Source organism: Microplitis mediator, chromosome 11 (assembly GCF_029852145.1).
Source record: "Microplitis mediator isolate UGA2020A chromosome 11, iyMicMedi2.1, whole genome shotgun sequence".
Lineage (NCBI taxonomy): Eukaryota > Metazoa > Arthropoda > Insecta > Hymenoptera > Braconidae > Microplitis > Microplitis mediator.
Window position 1 is genome coordinate 19,928,240 of NC_079979.1, and position 22,600 is coordinate 19,950,839.

At 30.1% G+C, this 22,600-nt stretch overlaps 1 protein-coding gene across 2 annotated transcripts in view; it reads right to left on the reverse strand.

The window, feature by feature from the left end:
• Positions 1 to 22,600, reverse strand: part of LOC130676839 (uncharacterized) — a 138,666-nt gene that overhangs the window by 85,920 nt on the left and 30,146 nt on the right. The window contains exon 2 of one of the 2 annotated variants that reach the window (XM_057483320.1): positions 22,301 to 22,389. The gene's annotated coding sequence lies outside the window, so the exon portion shown is untranslated. Of the gene's footprint in view, positions 1 to 185; positions 324 to 22,300; positions 22,390 to 22,600 lie in introns of those variants that run through there. The other variant, XM_057483321.1, reaches the window with a different exon arrangement.

Here is a 22,600-nt window from a genome sequence, read left to right on the forward strand (position 1 = left end):
GAAAACACGCAATTTAGACGTGAAGAACGAGAGGAAGAAATAAGATAAGATAAAAAAAAGAAGTTAAATAAATTGATCAAGTTCATGAACCAGTTAGTACAGCCAGTGATCGTGATGCACGATTCTTGTCTCAATTGTCGTAACGGGTGGAAGGGTGATTCGATTCTAGAGTTTACGATAGCTACCTCGCTAAAGTAGTGGCTCATGGTGTATTTACAGCAAATACGAGAATCCAAACAATCGATTTTGCCTTAAATAATGCGGTTCTACCAGATGTTTTCCACTACTTTTATATTATTTTCCATCAACTTTATACTTTGTCCGGCCATTTTTTCCTATTAGTTTTTTTTATACCCAATCGTTAAATATAAATTGATACGTATTGCTTCTTTCGTCCGATACTTCAGAACGTAATATACTAAATCCATAACTTTAACAATATAAGTTGCATTACTTCTTAAAGCGTCGCTTAAAATCGAAAATTTAATTTTGTATAAAAGTAAATTTATTTAATCCCGAGGATAATTTAACGTCTGCAGATAACTTGTCAAGGGTATTACTTAATATAATTACTGTGCAAATACATATACATGTATATAGATGTATATATATTTGAATAGGTTTTAAGTAAACACAAAACACAAGAATCTTATCAACTTGAGAAACTGTATTCTCCACGGAAACGTAACTCGTACAAATTTTAACAAAGATAATCCGCTCTTATAAACCTTATTCAATTTAAATTCTCCTTTCCAAGTGTTTATATTTCGAAAGCCCTTGTCATTTATTTATCTTTAATTTATCCAGCTATCGTATTATTGTCAAATAAAAGATTAAAAGCTGAAAAGTTTATTTTATTTCTGATAATTCACTTGTCACTATAAATAATTTAAGCTCTTTCATATATTTATTAATTAATAAATAAATGAGAAAGCGCAATTAATTAATTATAGACTGGGTGGGGTACAATGGGTCACTGGAAAATTTAATGAAAATGTTTTTAAAATAAATAAAAAAATTGCGCGCGTAATTTAAATCGGCGGGAATTAATTACCGGCTTCGGTTACTTTCTAGCTCTACCCTGCAATGATAATTTGAAATATACATTACATTGTAATTAGTCATACATTCATACGAGCAGATATAAAAAATAAAAAAATAAAACTCAGAACAATGCTCAGTCACGTATGTAAAATTAATGAACGCGTTAATGACAGCACTAGCACTTAAATTCTTTTGTGTGCAGTGCAAAAAAAAAAAAAAATATATAAAATAAGAAGAAATGTTAAGTGAAACACAGAAAGTCGAGAGTAAGAATCATTTTAGTGTTGATTGCACACTAGTCGTTACTTTCCCGAGGTCATCACAGGTCGTTGAAAAAAGTAAATAAAAAAAAATAAAGGAAAAGTTAACGAGACTAATCTCGAGACAAGATTATTCTTTACGTGTCATAAGTAACTTGTTCAGTTTGTTTCTATGATAAGAGCAATTGTTTTTTTTTTTTGTATTTTAAAATAATTTATTTATTTTTTAATATATTTAGCAGTAAAGAAGAGTGACTGCGATGGTTAACGAGGCTCAGGTAATGCGAATTTAATGCTGTCGAGTGTAGTACGAAGTATATAAGAACGGGCGAATAAAGAGTACTCGTAATAGCGTAGGTAGAGAATGGCGAAATGACTATCCTTTGGCTCCACAAGACTCTTCTGGATCTACACTCTACACTCTAGACTACTCTCAACTCCCGTAGACTATACTCCTTTACTTATATACGACGTAAGGTATTCTTGAGTATGCCCACCTCGATTCTTCTTCACCTTCTTCACCGGTATCATCTCCTGATCTGTTCTCTCTCCATGACAGTATCTCGAGTGTACTATACACTGAGAGTATAAGAGTTTACTATCTTCCGTTACGGACATATACATCTACATATACATATACATATATGTATGTATACAACAATGTACATGTGTTTGATGCTTACTGAGCTTGTTTAGTTGCATCCATGCACTCATCTTCTGTCTTCATTCTTCGCCGCTCGAGGATTTTGACCCAAGCAATTCAACGTATTTGCAACACAACCACCAGATTAATTCAATCAATATACATTACATATATGTGGTATTTATATATAAGAAGCTTGGACACTAGGGTACTTTCAAAATGGGGAAAAAAAATTTATTCATAATTTTGTTGATTGATTCCGTCACCCCCACCCCTGTTCCTCTACTTAAATTTCTTCGTTAATAACAAATAAATTTTTTTTTATTGATAAAAAAAATTTTATCACAGCAAGTTAGTGGAGGTTTAAATTTATTGCGGTCGTAAAAAATATTTGAATATCCAGTTGAATTTTACCTCTGAGAGGAAAATCTTGAGTACATTGCGGTTACTACCCTGCTCAGATACGAGTAATATATTTGGGGATGAAAAACTCTTCGACTCGTCAGCTTATGTTGTGATACATACACAGAAACACATTTTACATGACTCACCATCGATTACACATTTTTATGTTGGATGCTACCATCCGTGGAAACCAGTGCTAGATACTGGCTTACAGTCCATACGTGGAGGATATCATTTTTATTATCATTATTATTATTGTTCTTGTCGTTTTATTTCTATATAGAATCCTTGAGACAAATATTGTATGCCCCTTTATAGTTGATTTGTGTCAGTCGTAAACTAGTAAGTAGCAATGAATAATATTATTTTGTCATACGACATAAATTGCTTCTATATATATATATATATATATTTTTGTGAACAAGTTTAAACTATTGTTCATATGACAGAACTGATAAAGTACTATCAATAAGTACTTTAAAATGTATTGATCGTAATTTTAATCCTAAAAGAAGAAATGCGACAATCGAGTGACCCTAAGGTCGACCGAGAACTTGCCGCAGTCAGCGAACTCAGAGAGCTTAAAGACATTTATTATAAAAAATGTTTTTCATCTCTCTGAGAGCAGATAAAAATCATAAAATACGAAAAAAAATTACATTTAATTTTTTTTTCCTTGACTTCCGTTTTTGACGATACTTGAACTAATTGATTTCAATGAAAGTTACCGCGATTGAAAAAGTTTGTTAAGACTTAAAGCTGATTCTTTTATGGCTGAGCAGTTTTTGGGTCGGATTAAAATTTAATTCGAAGAAATAAAATTGAAATTTAAAAACAACTTTTTTTGGCAAAGTAAAAAAATCTATTTTGGAAACGAAAAGTTTTGCTGGAAGACTGCACACAAAAAAAAAAAAATTCTCGACTGAAGGTAAATATTCTTGATTCAAGAAAATTTTTTTGGAGACCTAAATTTTCTCAGATAAAGTAGAAATCTTCTCCAACCAAGACGAATTCTCTTGGCTCAAGAAAATCTTGACTTGGTTCCCGAAAACTTTTGTCTTCAAAAATATTTTCTTGACTCAAGATATCTGTTTTTTCTGTGTGTACATGTTTAAATTTTTAATTAGTTAGTCACAACATGTGTAAGTTAAATAAAAATTTTGCACTGCAAACGCGATCATGTATCAAGATAAATTGAAATATGAAGAAAATTTTTTTCTTTTTTATAAATATAAAATATTAAGTTACATATGGAAAATTATCCTGCTGTATCATATGTCAAATAATATAGATAATACTATATTTCATTTCATTGTACGATTTGAGATAACGTTACATTATAACGCACGTCATAATGTCATTTCAATTTTTACGTGTTACCAAAATTAATAATAAAAAAATTTCTGTCTGAATTCTTTTTTTGCAAATTGAAAAGACGAATGACGGTATTTTTATTTTTATAATTAACAATTTATTGTATTAAATAAGTAAAATAGCGTGTGTCATATAAAACACGTGACTGCAATATGTGACATTATCACGTCACGTTCATCGTGATAGTCGTGTCTTTTACGTCTTTGTTATCCGGATGACGGCGTACACTTAAACAGCTAGGTACTCAATGTCGTTTCCGGTTGAATAGATATATACATATATATATTAATATTTAATTTATCTATATATAATTTAATACCGTACAGCGTTGAATTGTTAATAGAGACAGACGCGTGCCTGCCACACACGAAGACAATCCTTTCATGATATTTAATGGATGCAATATTTCCATTGAGATAAATAATGAGACAGGTGTTATAAACAGTTGCTTGAGTTAGTTCATTAAGTGGACGAGATTTTAAAGAATAAATTGTAAACCTTATTATAAAAGTCCTCGTTGGAATGAATGGGAATCCGTACCAAGGAAGAATGGGTTTATGTTAAGAATCCATAAATAAATCCATGGAAAATAATTTTCATGTATAAGAATCCATTTATGAAACTATGATTTGGATTCTGATGTAAAAAATCCGTTCCAAAAATGCTCATAACTGTGAATTTCCGAATTTCGAAAGAATTTTTTGGCACAGAATAGGAAAACATGAATGTCGGGATTTGTAGTTCGAAATTTACCTGACATTGTATAGTTTCCCATTGAAATTAATCCGCAAGCTATATATATATAAGAACCTATGCCGTGGATTGTTGTATAAATTTTTAAATAAAGAAACCTTTAATCAATATCGTCATATAATTTAACTCTACATTCATTAAGCTCAAGGTTCCAAGTTCGAACCCACACGAAGGTCATTTTTGCAGTCGCTTTCTATTTGTGTTTTTTGACTGACAGAAATAAAATGTTGCTCCAAATAACGTAAACTGTAATAATTTATAAATTAAAACAGTCATTAAGCCTTTAATTTAATCTCGAAATTAGCTAATTAACGAATCGCTAGCTAAAGTTGATAAACTATTAACTGTTACGAAACATATAGCACAAAGTACTAGTTTCGATCCATACACTAAGCCACGTTGTTCGTGTTTCTGCTAAAACAAGTTTTACGACGATTGTAATAATGTATTGACTGCCCACCTCCTGTCTTTATTATTATTGAGACTGCGGCAGAAACTACTTCACTACAACATTGCTAGCACATTTACGTAAACTAGAATTCCAATCTCTAACTTATGTGTGTTGTCTAATTTCTCTAGTTCATCCTCTATCTCTATCTGTACCACTGTCTATATATTATTATTTGTGAGAACCAGCTCTGTTCCACTCAACGTTATTCCTTTTATCACTGTGATGTTGAACCCACTAGTGAAATTTCCGAGAGTTTAGGATCCAGATAAACTTTATGCTCATAAGGGAATAATGTACGAAAGCTTACAACTATCCAGGGAATAATACTTGTCAATTGATTAAAATAGTTTTTCATAAATTGTAATCGGCTCTAAGTGATATTCAACGCTTAAATATATATACCCATATTTTATTGATATTTCAATAAAATGCCTGTTATCATATTTATGAAGCATTAAACTCTTCAAGAAAACGGCGGTTACTGAAGCTTATCGATTTATTGATCAAAATAATTTCTGAAGAAATTACTAAATGTTCAAAATGAATCTGTACCCGAGTAAAGAAATTTGGCCGAAATAACCTCAAAATTATAGAAATTTGGTCGAAGAGGCCTAAATTTGGCCAAAATCACGCCAAAGCCGTAGAATTGTACTGAAAAAGACCGAAAATTGACCGGAAAATCACCGAGATTTTGTCTTTCTTAATAAGCAGGCCGATAAATCGAGTCGGCTTAATTTCGGTTTTTTTTTTGTAGGCCTAGTTATCGGCCATTTTTCAGCGTAGCTAATTTTCAGGCTTGTGTTCACTACCAGAGTCTTTTGATAGCTACTTTTCGGCCGAAAAAATTCTGTAATTATTCGTGTACCTGAAAATCAGAACGTTTTTCGCGGGACAAAAATTAAAAATCAAAATTAAAAATTAAAAATCTACTGGATTTAAATTTCCGAAATGTTTCGCATGTCAGCCGGCAATTGCAGCCACAGCCAATCACCTCTGAAGTAACTTTTAAGCAGTCAAATTACATTAATTTTTTCATTTTCGTTGCGCAAAAAACGTTGCGATTTTCAGGTGCATTATTGTTCAGACTTAAAATTTTTTTACCTGGGTAAGAATATCTGTAACTTTGTATTTTATAAAACTATTAATACATCGGAAAAGTTATAATTCATATGCAGAAATAATAAATACATTTTTTTTTCATCTTCGCAAATATTGTTCGACACAAATTCAAAATCAACTGCTGATTTGATAAAAATTTATACGGAAAAATATAATATTAGTCGGGAATTTAAATAAAATTTAAATGTATGTACAACATCGTTCTTTGACGATTTTATAAATAATATATGTGAAGTATGTTACTGCGGAAAAATGAAATGAGAGATAAAAATGATATAAAAAATTTTTATAACGTTAATTCGTGTTATTTTCAGTTATAACTGACGTACAAATCAATATTTAATAAATATAATATCGATAAACCAATACCGTTGCACATACATGACTTTTATTTCATTTGCTATAATTAAACCCTTTACAAAATTTCCCATTTGGACATTAAATAAATAAATAAAAATGAATGAATAAACAAATGGATGAGCGCAATAATATAAAGTGAAATTTTCGCATGTTATTTGTTTGATCATTTGATGGGAAAGGATTTGGCAATACAGGGGTAAAGTAAATGGAATCCATCCCACACATGACTGAAGAAACAATTACCTAATCAATCGATTATTTTCACTAAATAATTGTCTATAATCTTGGGAGTTTAAGCTCTAATTGAATGAGCAAATATACCAATTTACAAACATTCAGGCACTTTAATTCATGTGTGATTAATTTTGAAAGTATTCTCGATCAAATTACATTATAAATTTATCTAATCGGAAAAATCTATCAGCTAATTTTGATGCCCGAAATTAGGTCTAGAAATTTTAGATAAATCATTAATAATTACTATAGGGTCAAATTAACCGGCTGCGAAAATTTGAAAATTTTCCCTGACGGTAACGACCATGTGAGAACGCATGTCATCGAACAACAGAATTACTCATGGAAATTTTCATTCTCCGTATGCTCTAGAAATTGAATAGCAAAATTTCGTGTAGAGATAATTCGGTAATTATGCCCTTCACAGATGTACTTGAATGATTTGTGTGTTGATGAGGGTTGAAGGAGGTAAATTTAACAGTTTGATCGAATATCATACTTTATGATTCAACTTTAGCAAGGGTATCAATAGTGGAATTGCAAATCGATAACTAAATGGTCGTGTACATAGATGATAGTTTATCGGAGTTTAGTGAACCGTTTTCGTGTATCTATATATATGTATATATATAAATACATATATATTTATTGCTCGATGATATTATAGTAATACCTACTACAAATAGTATCTCTCGTGTGGGTCCTTTATATTTTATGGTGTATATATATAATACGTTATTCTAAACTCAATAATCCAAATTAAACTTTAAATTATATACATAGGATGAAAATTTAAACAGGAAATAATTCAACGGATCATTGATTTCAATAACTTGAATAGCTATGCCTGCTGAAACAAAAGGGAATATTGAGATAGTGAATTTCGACAATGCAAATTTAAACATTTTACAAACGATCGATTTAACTCTAATGTATTGTCAATGACTAGGGTATTCATTTAGATATCAAGTAGTTTGTAAACTGTACGATGCATCTATCAACTTCATCTACATTAATTACGAAATTTCGTTCGACTGCACATGTATATGTTTACATACTGTGTAAATACTTTACTTATACTTTTTTTTTACAATATTTGGCTATCAAATTTTTTTTATTTCAACGCCGTCCGGTTTTTAATTTTTGTGTCAATTATTTGCCCTTCGAAAATATTGTTAACAAGTCAACATACCGGCATATATTTTGGAAAAGTATATTGACTATGCAAAAATTTATTCCATCATCGAAAATAGTAGCACGATTTTTTTCCATGCATGCCAATTTTTTCAGGAAAACATTCATTATAAATTTTAACTAAAAACAGCAAGTTTTCATTAGAAACTTCATTTTCCATTGCATCGAATTACTAACAACTTTTCAGACGATTTTTTCCAAGTAATATTAAACTTCCTACCAGCCATTTCTCGCAGGTAATCCGTGATAATTTTGCAACAAAATTTTCTACCCCATAAACCGATTTTATTAAAGTTCTTTATTATTCTCCTAAAAGATTCTCAATTTAGATTTTTACTATTGAAACATTATTTATCTTATGTTTTATTAAAATGGGTTGTAATGAAGGTTTTACTACATTCCACTACAATAAACCATTTTCCATTACAAGCCTTTTTTACTTAATTTTCATCATAACATAAAGATTCATGTTGTTGGTATTATTCATGAATTTTCTTGTACGTTTGAATCACATCAAAAACAATTTTTAAAACAATATTTATACACTGTTTTAATTTTTTATTCAAATTAATCGTTCAAACGGTCTTAATGAATATTTATTATTTTTTTATAACCACATTGTGTATATTGTATATACATACCAAAAAAATTAAAAAAAAAAAAATCTACTTGCTACTACATGTTGAATTTGATTTTCCAAAAAAATATAGATAGCATGTGTATGCATATATTATACACATATTAAATATATAAATATGTATATATATAAATGTACTGTTGTCAAATTTTAGCATATACGTGAGTTAGTAACAGATTATTCGAAATTCAATCAGTGAATTCGTGAGAGACTGCCGTATGCTCGACTTGTCAGCTGTAGCAACGTCAGCCGCATGCAAATTATGTAATCTCCCGCGAAAGCTGCGAAGTCTGTAAGTATACATTGTCTATTGCTACATTCATGACCGAGGATTACAGTTTCCTTGCAATAAATACGAAGATACAAACAAAAAACATAATAAACGAGCTCCTAATTTTGAAAAAGAAAATTTGACAATTCCGAAAAACGTAAAAAAATGCATTTGTAATGAAATTTTTCATGCGAATCATTCGCTTCGATTTGTTTGCACTTATATTACGGTCAGCTGAGTCCTACCGATCCTAATTTTACACACGTGCGCACATATTTCCACTCCTGTGCCAGAGATAGAGGTTAGGTTGGTCATGCATGTGGACACTGCCATTGTATTTGCCTTTTTTTTTATTTACTTTTTTTCATTATTACTTTTCTTCTATTTCTACTTCTCTATTCTACAATCTGCCCTTCCATCTAAATTTTTATAATACTTTTTTCTTCAATTCATTCGTAATTTCTTCATCGGATTTGATTTTATACACAAAATATACAGATATATATACTTGTTGTACACGATAATACTCGACATTTCAATAAACGTGGCTCAATTGAAAATCGATCCTCTGTAAATCGCTCGTTTCAATTTAAATTTCTGTGATGATGCAACATTTTTATACAATTTAATTATATTTTCATTCAAATACTCATTTAACTCGCGCAATTATTATTTATTTTATGTACAAAGGTCAATTTACGGCCATTTTTTTTTAATTTATTTCGATGTTTTACTCCCAGAAAAGTACAATTTCTAGCTTTCCAACAAGTTTTAAATACTGATGGCTTTACCCAAGAACGTATTTACTTACTAAGGTAATATCAACAATGTAATTGCCATAACTATGCCTAAGTATACTTTAATTAACTTTTAAACACGATAAACTGTTAACGTAGTCTAGAACCAGCAATCCGAGCTCGGAAAAGTATAATATTGTTTTTTTTTTCACAAACTTTTTATAAAATAAAACTATCATAAGTCAAAATAAAAATAGTTAATTACACCTCTTAGCTATTATTTAATAAATTATTTTTAAAAAACCGCGCGAGGTGTAATTTTAAAAATCTTCAGGTATTTTTCAAATTTTATCCTAATTTCGAGTCAAATATTGCACACCTCGGAGAGGTAGTGCTCTACTGTCACCAAATTTTAAAACTGAGTTTCGGTCAACTTCAATCATCATCACTATTTTATATAGCACTTAATTAAAAAAAAAAAAGCACCAATAGCAAAAAGAAACTCCATTGAATAATTGTGACATAGTTATAAGTTTTTTTATTTAGACTGTAATTAAAAAAAAGTTAATTGAAAAAAATTTTACTTGGACGTCAGTTGGTCTGTACGTATGTGAACACGATATCTCTTGAAAGAGTTGATGAATAACTTTGATTTTTTTTTTTTAGCTTCGGATTATAATTCTTAGGTACCCTTTCGAATATCACTATTTTAAACCGTCACGTTCATTAATAATTAAATAAAAACTCAAAACTGATGGTTTTAACTAATAACAAATTATGTGCCTGAAGATCGGAACGTTTTTTACGTATCGAAAATGAAAAAAATTTAAGTAATTTGAGTTCAAAAGTGACTTAAGTCAAATTTGGGGTCAGCCTGCAATTTTTGGGTGACGTGCAAAACATTTCCGAAGTCTAGATCCAGTAGAATTTTTACTTTTCATTAATTTTTTTTGTTTTCATTCCGCGAAAAACGTTCCGATCTTCAGGTACATAACAAATTCGCCATTTTTTCTCCACAAATAGATATATAGAGTTTTTAGTTCATTTGGATTCCACGCTTCACAAACGCTATTTCTTTTTTTAAATAAGTTAACTATTATTTTTTTAGTAAGTAAAGACAAATCGACAATAACGTACCGTTAAAAAATATTTCGTTTCGATTAAACAGATACATTTTTTTCAACTTATGTAAAAAAAACATTCGGATAAAAAATTAATAAAAGTAAAATGATTACATATCCATAATATTACATGAGCGTTTGAGGTGTGCACTCTTGGATTTTCCGAATTTTTAAATAGATTTTAGTTAAACTTTTTCCGAGCGAATACTTCAGACTTTTTTTTTAACAGCTACAGAAAAAGGGGAATGGGGCCGACAGGTCTGAGATTTAGATATTTTGGCTTGTAGACTACCTCAATAAAGTCAAAGCAAACGATTTTTGGTGAGTGAAATTTCATTGAAAATATATCGCGGTCTGGGGCTTTCAACAGAAACTCTAAAAAATAAAATATTACGACATTTTAGTTAAACATTGCGGTATTAAGGATGACGGTTGACGGTCACAAAGCCATGTTATTATTGTTATTATTATAATATATAAAACGTAAACGCTGTCCACAAATTTAGCATGGTATTGTATGGAAGTTTTGTGATGCAGACTTATACAGCTCGGATGCTTTATAACCTGAGGCGCGATTTTACAATACCCACTCACTCTTTTGCTTTTATTTATGCCAAAACTTGGAAGGCACAAATTGCAACACCCTCACAATGAATCATTGTGAGAAGCAAGTTCTCTTCTAGGTCCTAGGGGATTCTCACTCTTGACTCACTCACTCACTCTTATTTTCTCTCTTGTTGTATCGTCAGCCTCGATGAAAAGCTTTCACTGCAAATTCTAATACAAAAGCGTGATAAATCTAAAAGCACATTTGTCTTTTTATTTATTTATCTCGTTTTTCACGTTATTATCACCTTTATCAAACCATTTTTTCATAAACACACTTTATCTATCAGATGAAAACTCATTATTTGTATTTATGGCGGTAAGTTACGAATTATTGAGTTTTTTTTTGTTTGTTATGTTAATGGAAAATATTATCAAATATATTTTACCAATATTTACTCTATTTTTTTTTCTACTTCCCAGACTGGGACACGGTTACGAGCTACACGCTGTTGGGGTACTAAGTAAATTTAGACGCGTGTCACGTTCGCGGTAGCTCGGAGGGTTGGAAAAAAAATAGTCAAGGGTAAAAATGATAAACTACTGAGATCTTGCTCATAAACTTCAAGTCACAAACTAAAAGATCAACTTGCAGTAACACAGTTTATAAAATTAAATGGGATCTTTATAAAAATAATGATAGTAGTACTTTTTTTTCTCTGAAAATTACATTCCTTCACTTTTTTCTTCAACAAACTGTCAGATTGATGAAAAAAATTGGCACCAAAAACAGAGAATGTAAACTACGAGGATTTAATTTCAAAATAATTTTGAAAATCCCGAAACTCTCGGCCTGAAAATATATCACCATCCGTTTTTTGTCGTAAAAATTTGCATAAATCGGTGTTCAAAGCATAGTTTTGTTCTGTGACTGAGCATCATAATTGAGTTTTATTCAAATCGAAAAATGGTAAGAATTTATAAAATTATAATTTAAATTTAAATGTTGAATGCTGAACATATTAACGTCTATAGGAATAGTTACAGAATACCATCATCGTTAAAGTTTTGCCATTCTTCATCATTTTTATTTGTCCACCGATTCAACTCACCAAAGAGATTCTTGGCAAACCTCCATTGCGGTTTTGCAGTTCACTCACTTTGTTTTTCTACCTCAGAGGTTTTCTGCCCATTCGGGATTCGTTAGCTTCTTTATTATTATTTAGTTTTTTTTTAAATTACTTTCTGTTCATTTTTCGTGTACAAAAGGGTGAGTTTTCTTCCTTTGTACGTTAATTGAATTCATTGTTCAACGTAAAAATCTAATGGATTTTAAAATTAGCACGTGCATGTCCTCGGAGTATAAATTCACAAAACTTTACGGTTTCATTTTTTTACACTGAAACTGGGGCATATTTTTTTTTTATTACAATTCTCCGATCACAAATTTATATATATATATGTTTCCATGTATATTTAATGTGATAGATAAAGTCCAAAGTTGAAAAATATAATGATAAAGAAATGACAGCAGTTGCTTGAAGATTTGAACAGTTTTTCGATTTTTTAAAATATACCTCGTATATTTATTCGACCACTGATCGGGTTGACTCCATAAATATTTTTTCAATTTTCATAAAAGCATATTTTCAGGTCGACCGCTTTTTAAAAAATTACATTCATTTGCCTGTTAAATATTTACTGTCAAAAAAATTCAGTCAATATTCAATAACTCAATTTACAGAATTTAAAATTGTTTTCTCTATAGACCAACTTTTGTAATTTACAATATTAATTTTTGATAAAAACTGTTGAATATTTGTGCGCAAAATAAAGGCTCTATAGAAATTAAAATTTTTAAAAAAATTCAAATTAATACAGAGTAGAGATGCGGGAATAATTCGAACGCTATATCCACACCCTTACTGAATAATTAATTATAATTTAAAAACAAAAAATGGCGCGCGAAAATACATTAAACATTTATGACCAAAATGAACACGAAATAAAATTACGACATAATAAGTTTACCATTGAATCAGATCAATTTCCCGTGAGATTAATAAAAGAGCAACAATAAAATTTCGTTAATTTGTTCTGTTGGTATCGATTATATTCGCGTAACATAACGTACCCTCGTTTTTTTCCAATATACTGTTTTATATTGTAGACATATATATTCATATATACATGACCCTCGGCCAATGCAATTTAATAGCGGGCGTTTTTGTGTTGGTGTATTTGTAATCGACAAACCTCAATCGAAATGACCCCCACGAGACTACCGAAAAAAGCCTCGCGCAGTTTTTTTTTTTTTTTTTCGACGGTGTTTATATTCTTTGAAGAAAACGTGGCGACGATGAAACGAGTTGATGAAATCTTGAACAAGGTCTGAAAGGTTTTCACCCTCGAGCTTCTTCAGAAGTTATTTAAAAAGAATTCGAGTTAGCAGTTATACAAATGGAATAAATTTAATACGGTTGATGATCCCCAGCCGTACGAGTATTACATACGTAGTAATTGCCATTTCTTTTCATTATTTCTCTTCTTCTGCTCACTTGTACGATGATGATGTTGGCTTTTATTATACGACTCATATCGATTCATGATTCATAGCTGTTTATTTTCTGAGAAACGAGGATGGGAGAAGTTTCGCTCCATCCGAAGGCATAATACTTCTTTCAGACTTTTTTAATCTGCGTATAGTCAAGAATTTTTATTTTTTTTACTTTTTATTTTTTATTCCAATTGACGGCGACGTGTTTTAAAACCTCCTGATAACGTACGTACACATATTCAGCAAACAATTCAGTTTAAATAGCCTTCTTTATCAATGGATAAAGATATGATAACGAAATAAAACCGTTGGAATTGAAATATTTTTTTTTTTAAACTGAACAGGAAAAAATTAGGTTGAGAAGTTGATGATTAATTGAAAATTTATATTTTTACAAAAAAAAATTATGATCCGTAATTGAAAAATTCGGATCACTAAAAAAATTTCAGCCAAATATTGCTATTGTTAATTTTAAATTAACGGGTAAAAATTTCGGTAGAGATTAAAAAGAGAGGGGGTAAAATTGGCTCCTGTCAAAATTAGTTTAATGTAGGATATAATGAGCCAGCCAGTTTGCAACAAAAAAATATATGATATATTATATTGTATATTTTAAAAAGTCATATAGAGATTTTCGCCGATGTAATATAAAATTATATACAGTAGTAAATATATGTATTCCATATATGTAACTTATATGTTTTTTATATTAAGCTATGTATACATTTACATTTACCTTATAATATATTGTATTGATACATTTCCTTTTATATTTAAAAAATATAAAGTTTTTATATGAAATGAAATATATGGTAGCATATAATTTATATTATATATGGCACCATATATTTTCTTTGTTATATTTAAGCATATATTTTATTCGGTGTATGTATATGTATATGGCTATATATATTCGCATCAAATTAACTAATTTTGAAAATTTTAACTGCAATTTAAAGAGTATATTAAAATTTAGATCTAATTTAATTGGAGTTGGTCACACGAATAAGAAAGTTTTCTTTTCCATACACAATATAAATATATATGTTTTTATATATGATAGAAATATATTTTTCGGACATGTTGACATATATATTTTATACATGCTAAACATATACGGACTCGTATATAATGAGTATTATATTTTTTAATATAAAAAAAAATATAGTTAAATTCGCCACATATATTTTCTGATATTTATCATATATTTTTACATATATTTTGACCATATATGTTATTTTCATACGGGAGCGCAAGAAAAATTCAAAAAACTACTACGAAATCTTGAGTGGTTCAAATTTCCCGCGTAATATTAATTTTTGAAAACTTTCATTGGTCCCTACCCTAATTTGGTTGTAAAAAAAAAAAAAAACTAGTGTTTCTTTCTTTTTAAAAAATAAATGTCTATAATTATTATTTGTCACAAAATATTTATTCAGCGGGTCTAAAAATGCTGTCGTAACTAACAGACGGTCTGAAAAAATACCGACAAAGAAATTTAAACGTCAAAGAGACCTGGTATGTTCATAAAGGTCTTACTTTGACAAAAATAAAAAAAGTATGTAAAAACTGAATAAAAAAAAGAAAGTACGTTAACAAAACGAAAGAGTTTAAGTGAAGGAAAGAGTGTGGAAAAAAGTAACTGGAGAAATAATTTGCACGCTTGAGAATAGAATGTTTTCAATGAGGAGTCAAAGCTTGCTGTTGAATAAAAAAATGAAAATAAAAAATACTTATAAAAGTAAGTGTAAAGTAGGGACGGAATAAAGAAGAGAGAAAATCACAAGGATATTGATTTGAACGTTTGCGTCGTTATCTCAGCATAGATAATGTAATTGCTGTACACAATGCGGGTTATAAACCGACGTTTTATTTCACCTTATAATAATATTATTGATAAAAAAATTATTTCAGATCCCGCGGGAAAATTCAACGCCAAGAATTTCTACATATATATTTATGTATGTGAAGATTTAAAAATGAATTTTTTTATTTTAATTTTGTATTTTTGCATCAGGCTAAAAGCTTCAGTAGAAAACGTTTTATAACCGCGGATTTTTTGTTTTTCGAATGGTAGAACCCGAGAACCCGTCGCGTATATACGAGTACAGCAATGAAAATTTGAAATTCCGGCACGAAGTTCCATGTAGTTTTATGCACCAGCTCGTGTGTGCGTGAGAGGGATAACATATTTCTGTGTCTCTGGCTCATATATGCTGCTGCTCCCTTGGTTGCGGTATGCTGAACCAAGTTGTGCGGAAACTTCTCGCGTACTGGCAATGTCACGAGGTACATAACACGACAGAGGTAAAAAAATTCACAAAATACATTTGTATATAAGTAATTTTAACCGAAAAATAATATCTACTTCTCAACAGTATTTTTTATCTTAGCTTAAAACATACTCTACTCTCTAAATATGAATTAGTGATTTTTCACTAATTTCAAGTGAATATTCACTAATTGTCAATGCTACAATCGTACCACGCAGAATTAGTGAATATTCACTAAATGAATATGTGAATATTAGAATTCACTGATTTGATAAGTGAATATGAGAATCCATTAAATTGAAAAGTGAATATGGGAATCCATTGATTCCATCGGTGAAAAAAAATATTATATTGCGAAAAAAAATATAAGACACTTGTAATTAGATCCGAAATGTGATTAATGTATTAGAATCATTACTTAGAGGAAGTATACATGATTTTGATTGATGAAAAAATCCCGGTGACTGCTGGGCTCGAACCTGCATCCTTCCGATTCAAAGTCTTTGATACTATCCACTGCGCTGACCTACGCATGTGATCGCGTGAGTGTAAATAGTATATTCGTTATGATACCAAACAATAACTGATGAAGAAATAAAAAATCCGTGATGTTATGATTGACTTACTCTTCATATAAATATATTATTGTTCTGAATTTCTATTTTTTTTTATTTTGAAAGTTTTTTATTAAAATTTTTAAAAATAGCATCATAATTATTAATTATATTTATATCTAGTAAAATGTTTAATTATTTGCTAGTTAAAGTTACTAGTGAAATTGTGAAATTGATAAATTAAGAAGTGAATAACAGTTTCACTTGTAGAAATTATGAAAATATCGCTAGTTCAGTAGTGAAAATCACTAATTTGCTAGTGAAAATTATAGTACTAAATTTGTTAGTGAGAATTCACTAATTTGTTATTTAAATACACTGACTATGAAGTGAATACTGCTTCACTAACGTAATTAATGAAATTTCCACTAATTCATGTTCAGAGAGTAGCAAAATAACTTAATTTTTAAAAAATTACCGTCTTGTAATAATTTTTTTTACGGAAAACAAAATTTCGAGTCAAAGGGTTAATAAAAAAATTTCGTCCAAGTATGTTGCTGTTTTTTTTTGTTTGTAAAAAAAAATTACGCTTGTGACATATAACGAAATTCAAAACGTTCTGTCATGCGTGAATGCAACTACTCTGTAGTATATTTTATGTGTTTGTGTTTACGCCCTGTATACTGTTTGCTCAGAAATACTGGATGAGGTAATACAAGAAAACGAATTCAAGGCGTGTAAGGTAACGAAAAGAGTGACGAAAAACTAAATGAGAGAAGGAGATAGAACTGGAAAATATAAAGTCGAGTGTACTAAATTTTTTTTTCTTTCTTCTTTTTTTTAGTCACGATGCATATGAAAGTTTCCGCTAGAGTAATAGAGCTCTATACTACCTATTTTCTTATCATCCTGAACGTCAATAAAGGATTTCATATATGACTTTTATGTTTATATAGACAAACGTGAATAAGATCTTGGACTTAAGTCCCTTGACAAAAGCCTCAAAAACAGTAAGGACTGAGCCAGACAGAACTATCACGTAAAAAAAAAGTATAAAAAGAACAAGGAAAAAAAGTTGGCACAAAACTTTGTACATTAAAGAGCATTGCTAAAGTTTATCTCAATATTCCGTTAAGGTAAAACGTTATTTTTTTTATTTTCATTTTACTTTTATTATTTTTTTTCTTGTACCTGATGGTATAGTAAGCCACAGCTTGCGGTCACCACCGACAATTTAGGGAATGGAAATATCAAATAATTCGGAACTTTATCTACGTGAATATTTAAGGGCTTTTTTTTTCAAGTCAACTCATCTGACAATATGGCGCCACACACAGGAATTCTTGAGGAGAGAATAAAAAGCTTAAAAAACAAGTAAAAAATGGAGCAAAAAATATATATTCTGGAATATCGATTTCCTAATTCTCTACTGGTTTAGTATCATTTTCACATTCTGATAAAATTCATTGGGTTAAATTAACTCTTGTAACTTTCAGGATATTAATTTTATTAAAATACATGACACTTTTGTCACACGTTCGAAGTTATCTCGTATTAAATAAAATATTTATATAATTCGAGACATTTATCGGTCGGATGGTATAATTTATAAATAATTAATTTAAGTAACGTTTCAACCGTTGAATTATTTCACGAAAATTTATTAACAGAATTAATGAAGACAAATTCGAACATCTGTTGAAATTAAATCATGTTAATATGATTAATAAAAATATGAATACATTACACATATGCTTCATGATTTCATAAGAAATATATATATTGAGAAGTATAATTACGAAACTGATATCTGTACTAAAATACTTGACACAAAAAGGATTTTTATATCGCGAGAGAGCAGTAATAAGAGAACCGAAAGTCACGAAGTAGAAATCTTTTCAAATAGTTGTTATTAGTCTTCGAGCACTTATGTTGACGCACGTACGCGTAATCTTCATCTCTTCTTTGTCCTAGTCCCTTTATCACACCCATTTTTCCCTTATACAGATAGTATAGATATATATAAATTTTTTTTCTTTCCATACTATATTTTTTTTTCGACGTACGGATCTCAAGTGCACTCAAGTTGGTTGCAGACATGAGTTGTGGCTTCGGTCTTCCAGTGATTCATTGTTTCCACACACCCTCGTCCTCGTCAGTGTACTCGCTACGCCTTGGAGTGTCGATATAAGGTCGATTTCTCGTTGTCTCAACGCGATTCGACGACACACTCTCACCCACACACACATACACATATGTAACTATATATACAACACGAGAGGATTATATAGTGAGGGTGAGTGGATACTCTATGGGGGAGAGGACGATGCAATGCCACTTTCTCGACATCAAATTGGCGGACTACGTGAGGCGAAAGAAAATTCACAACAACTAAATATATATATATATATATTTATATAAATATACATAGACGGTTATATGTGTACAATAAATCAATAACGGCACAGGAAACTAGAAACCAACGATAGCAAATTGTCGGAAACTAGAATATTCCCAAGTAATTTCTTTCTACCCTCTTTAAAAGCATACAATGTATACATCTATATATATATATATATACATTTTCTATGAAAACTATATCCCGTCGAAAACCACTATTAAACCATATGCTCTAATACAGAATCTTTATAAAGTGCAATTTACGTTCCATTATAATAATTAAATTTAGAAAAAAAAGATTTTTAAATTTGGCCTTTCGAAATATTCGATTTGAATTTCGAGCACTATTCGGTTGGCGGTATTTTTAAATTTAAATGCGGATAGAAGTGAAGAAATTTGAAATTTAAATAATAAACTAACTTGATGATAACAGTTTGAGTTTATGAAGAGCATTAATTATGAGAATAAATTAAAATTTTATTTCATCAAATAAAATTTCGGCAATCGTAAAAGGTTATGTTTCACGTAATAAAATTACTATAATTTATTATTCTGATGATAAATTTTTAAATTACAAAAAAAAACGCTCTTGTAATAATTAAATTTACTCATTATTGCAATGACTATTTTTAAATCAAATATTTATTTACTCAGCTGACACGTGACATTTTTCACAATCCGAAATTCTCAAATAATAATCGAGACGCCATTTTCTAAGGGTTCAAAAGTCGCCATTTTTTGAACTACTGCCTCAGGCCGAAAACTGGGTATATATTTCACAACAGCCAAAATATATATGACTGTTTACGGGAGATAAAAATCAGCCGGACGATTTCTACTGAAAAAGTCCTACATTTTGAGTTAGATTATTTTATTTTGTTCTAAAATAAAAGTTAGTTAAATTACGAGACCGAAATTCACGTTTGTCGATGACGAGACATCAAAGGAATGACGGGAGCAACGCGTTCAATTCAATGCACTCAATTGCAAACTGGAATATCTGGAATATTCCTCTCTACTCCCTTGTCTCTTTTCACCTATTATATATATATACACTAGACTACTACGGTATTCTCTTACCTATCCTTTCGATTGAGTGCAATACAATTGAACACATATATATATTTATATAGATTCAGTAAATTTATATATCTATATATAAGTTCATTGGATTTGGCGATCGTTTCACCAGCAAGTACAAGGTGAAAGGAGAGAATAGCACACGCGACGACTGAAGGGTTTTGGGTGAACATGGAAATTGTGCAGGAAACTCTGAGAGCTTGAACAACTCTCAAGTGGTTGGTATAAAGAGGAAGAGGTGTGATTTCGGCTTCCCAATTACTTTTACCCCGACGGAATTCACAAGTCTATTGCCTTCCTGTTGAGAATACTCGGATTTTCATCCGCAGGCATCTATTATTACACTTATTGTCACTAAATCATTCCCATAAGCTCGAACAATCTATATATACTTGTACTCTACCGCTGATGACATCACTTGACAACCCAATAGCTTATTTACTTTATCTATCGACAAAACGTCGTCCCGAAAAATCGAAAATTTCATTTATTCGGAATGCGCACAAGTAATTTTCCTTATGCTTTTATCCACCCGTTCTCTCTACTCACAGATTCCGAGATTTTTCGAACAGATATAGTTCAACATATATTTGCGGTTACGGCTCAAAAGTGTGATTCAATAACAGGATATAGATATGTTAAAGCTTCGCCATCCGGAAGAGGTATCAGAATGCACTGGTGTGTATGCGAAAAATATTTCCGAGTGGCAATATTTTTGGATGTTCACTGTACCGTTGCGGTTTTATGTTCACACGACGTGTGTTCAAGCTTATATATAGCATTCCAATATATATTTATGTGTGTATATGTTTATAGACATACATATATATGGTATTGAGTGATACAAGCTCACAATTCCCCTATAGTGTACGATGAAAATAGCAGACCCTGCGTGAACAGCAGTAGGGTGTAAATGTAGATACTTGGACATGTAAATCCAAAGCCACTAGATATAGGTTTTACTATTAAAACCACTCACAATGTAACGATACTGCACACATGATTGTGGTTGTTGTTTAGAGAGTGATTTGCAGAAAGCTTTTATCTTCGATTTTCGATCAATATTTATGTACTTTAATGGCATGATATTAAAATGCTTTTTGTTCGTACACTTTTTTTTCGGCATAAAAACGTTTTGAAAATTCAAATGCTCGGGTCGAAAAAATAACTTAACTTTGACTTTTTGAACTCAAATTTGAGCCGACTGAGCCAAAACCAAGTCAAATTTGACTTTTTGGACACGAACGGATACTAAGTAAATCATTTAGCCAAAGGAAGTTAAAACCACGTGTTTTTTCTTTATCCTCGACCTGCTCTTGAGTGAAATGAATTTGATTTTGACTTAGTCGGTTCAAATTTAAGTCAGTTCTGACGCGCAACTAGAATTTACACTTTATTTGAAATATTCTGACACTTTATTTGAATATACTAACACTCAATTTTACTACCTATCAAATTTTCGTCCCGGCGGTTTGAATGAAATCGATTCTTAAGAAGTTAACCGCAAAAAGTCAAATTTGAGTGATTTTTGTTTCCCCCGGGTTCAAGTAGATTCTGATTGCAAATTTGTTTTAGATATATAACATAAATAAATATATAAGTGACAAAAATAATTGCTGATTTAAAAACTGTTATTAATAATGATATAAAAAAAAATATAATATAATAACAATAAAATAAATAGGATATGAAATATAAAGACATAACAAGGAGACGTGAGTAGAAGGCGGAATGCCACAATGAACAAAAGGAGCAACCGCTAGATTTAAATGATGTCGATTAACGCTGAGTGGAGACGTCAACGTGAACAATAAAAGCCAGCGCATTTATATTATTTTTCAGTATACTGTTCTTTTCTTTGAATTAATTTATATATAAATATAATTTAAAAAAGATTCATATCTTTCTTATAACTTTGAAATTTTTTAATTTTATTCACAAAAAGAAAAAATAATAAATAAATAAATTCTTTCACTGAGACGTTGAAAAGTAAAAAAAATATTTAAGTATAAATGTAATCGCAATTTCTTTTCAAACAATTTTAAGACTCCGTTTCTCAAGTCACTCGGTACGATTCAACAATTTCATTTAATTTGCTCGCAAATCAATGCCTTGAATATCTTTTTACAATTCATTCTAGTAGGCTTACACTATTCTTATTCTTATTATTATTTTTTATGATTTTAATAAAAATATACGTAAGAAATATTCACGACGTGATGGAAAATTTTTAATTTCAAAAATATATTAATATAAGTATAAAATATCAAAGTTTATTGAAACTTACCAGTGCTGCAGGAAAGTTTGCCGTGAAAAATTCAAGATAATTTTCTAGCTTCATCCGTTAATTTAACGCTTGTTCACATATTTCTTCAACTGTAACAAAAAAAAAGTTATGTTTCAAAAATATTTTAATTATGGATTAATCGAAGGTATTCATGAAATATAACGATTTATAGTCATAATTATAACAATCATTTATTTTAAACTAATATCGACAAACTGTCACGGTTTTGGTTTTCAGTTATCTGTCGATACTATCGGACTGAAAAAAAATATGTTATATTTTTTATTAAAGCTTTTGTTA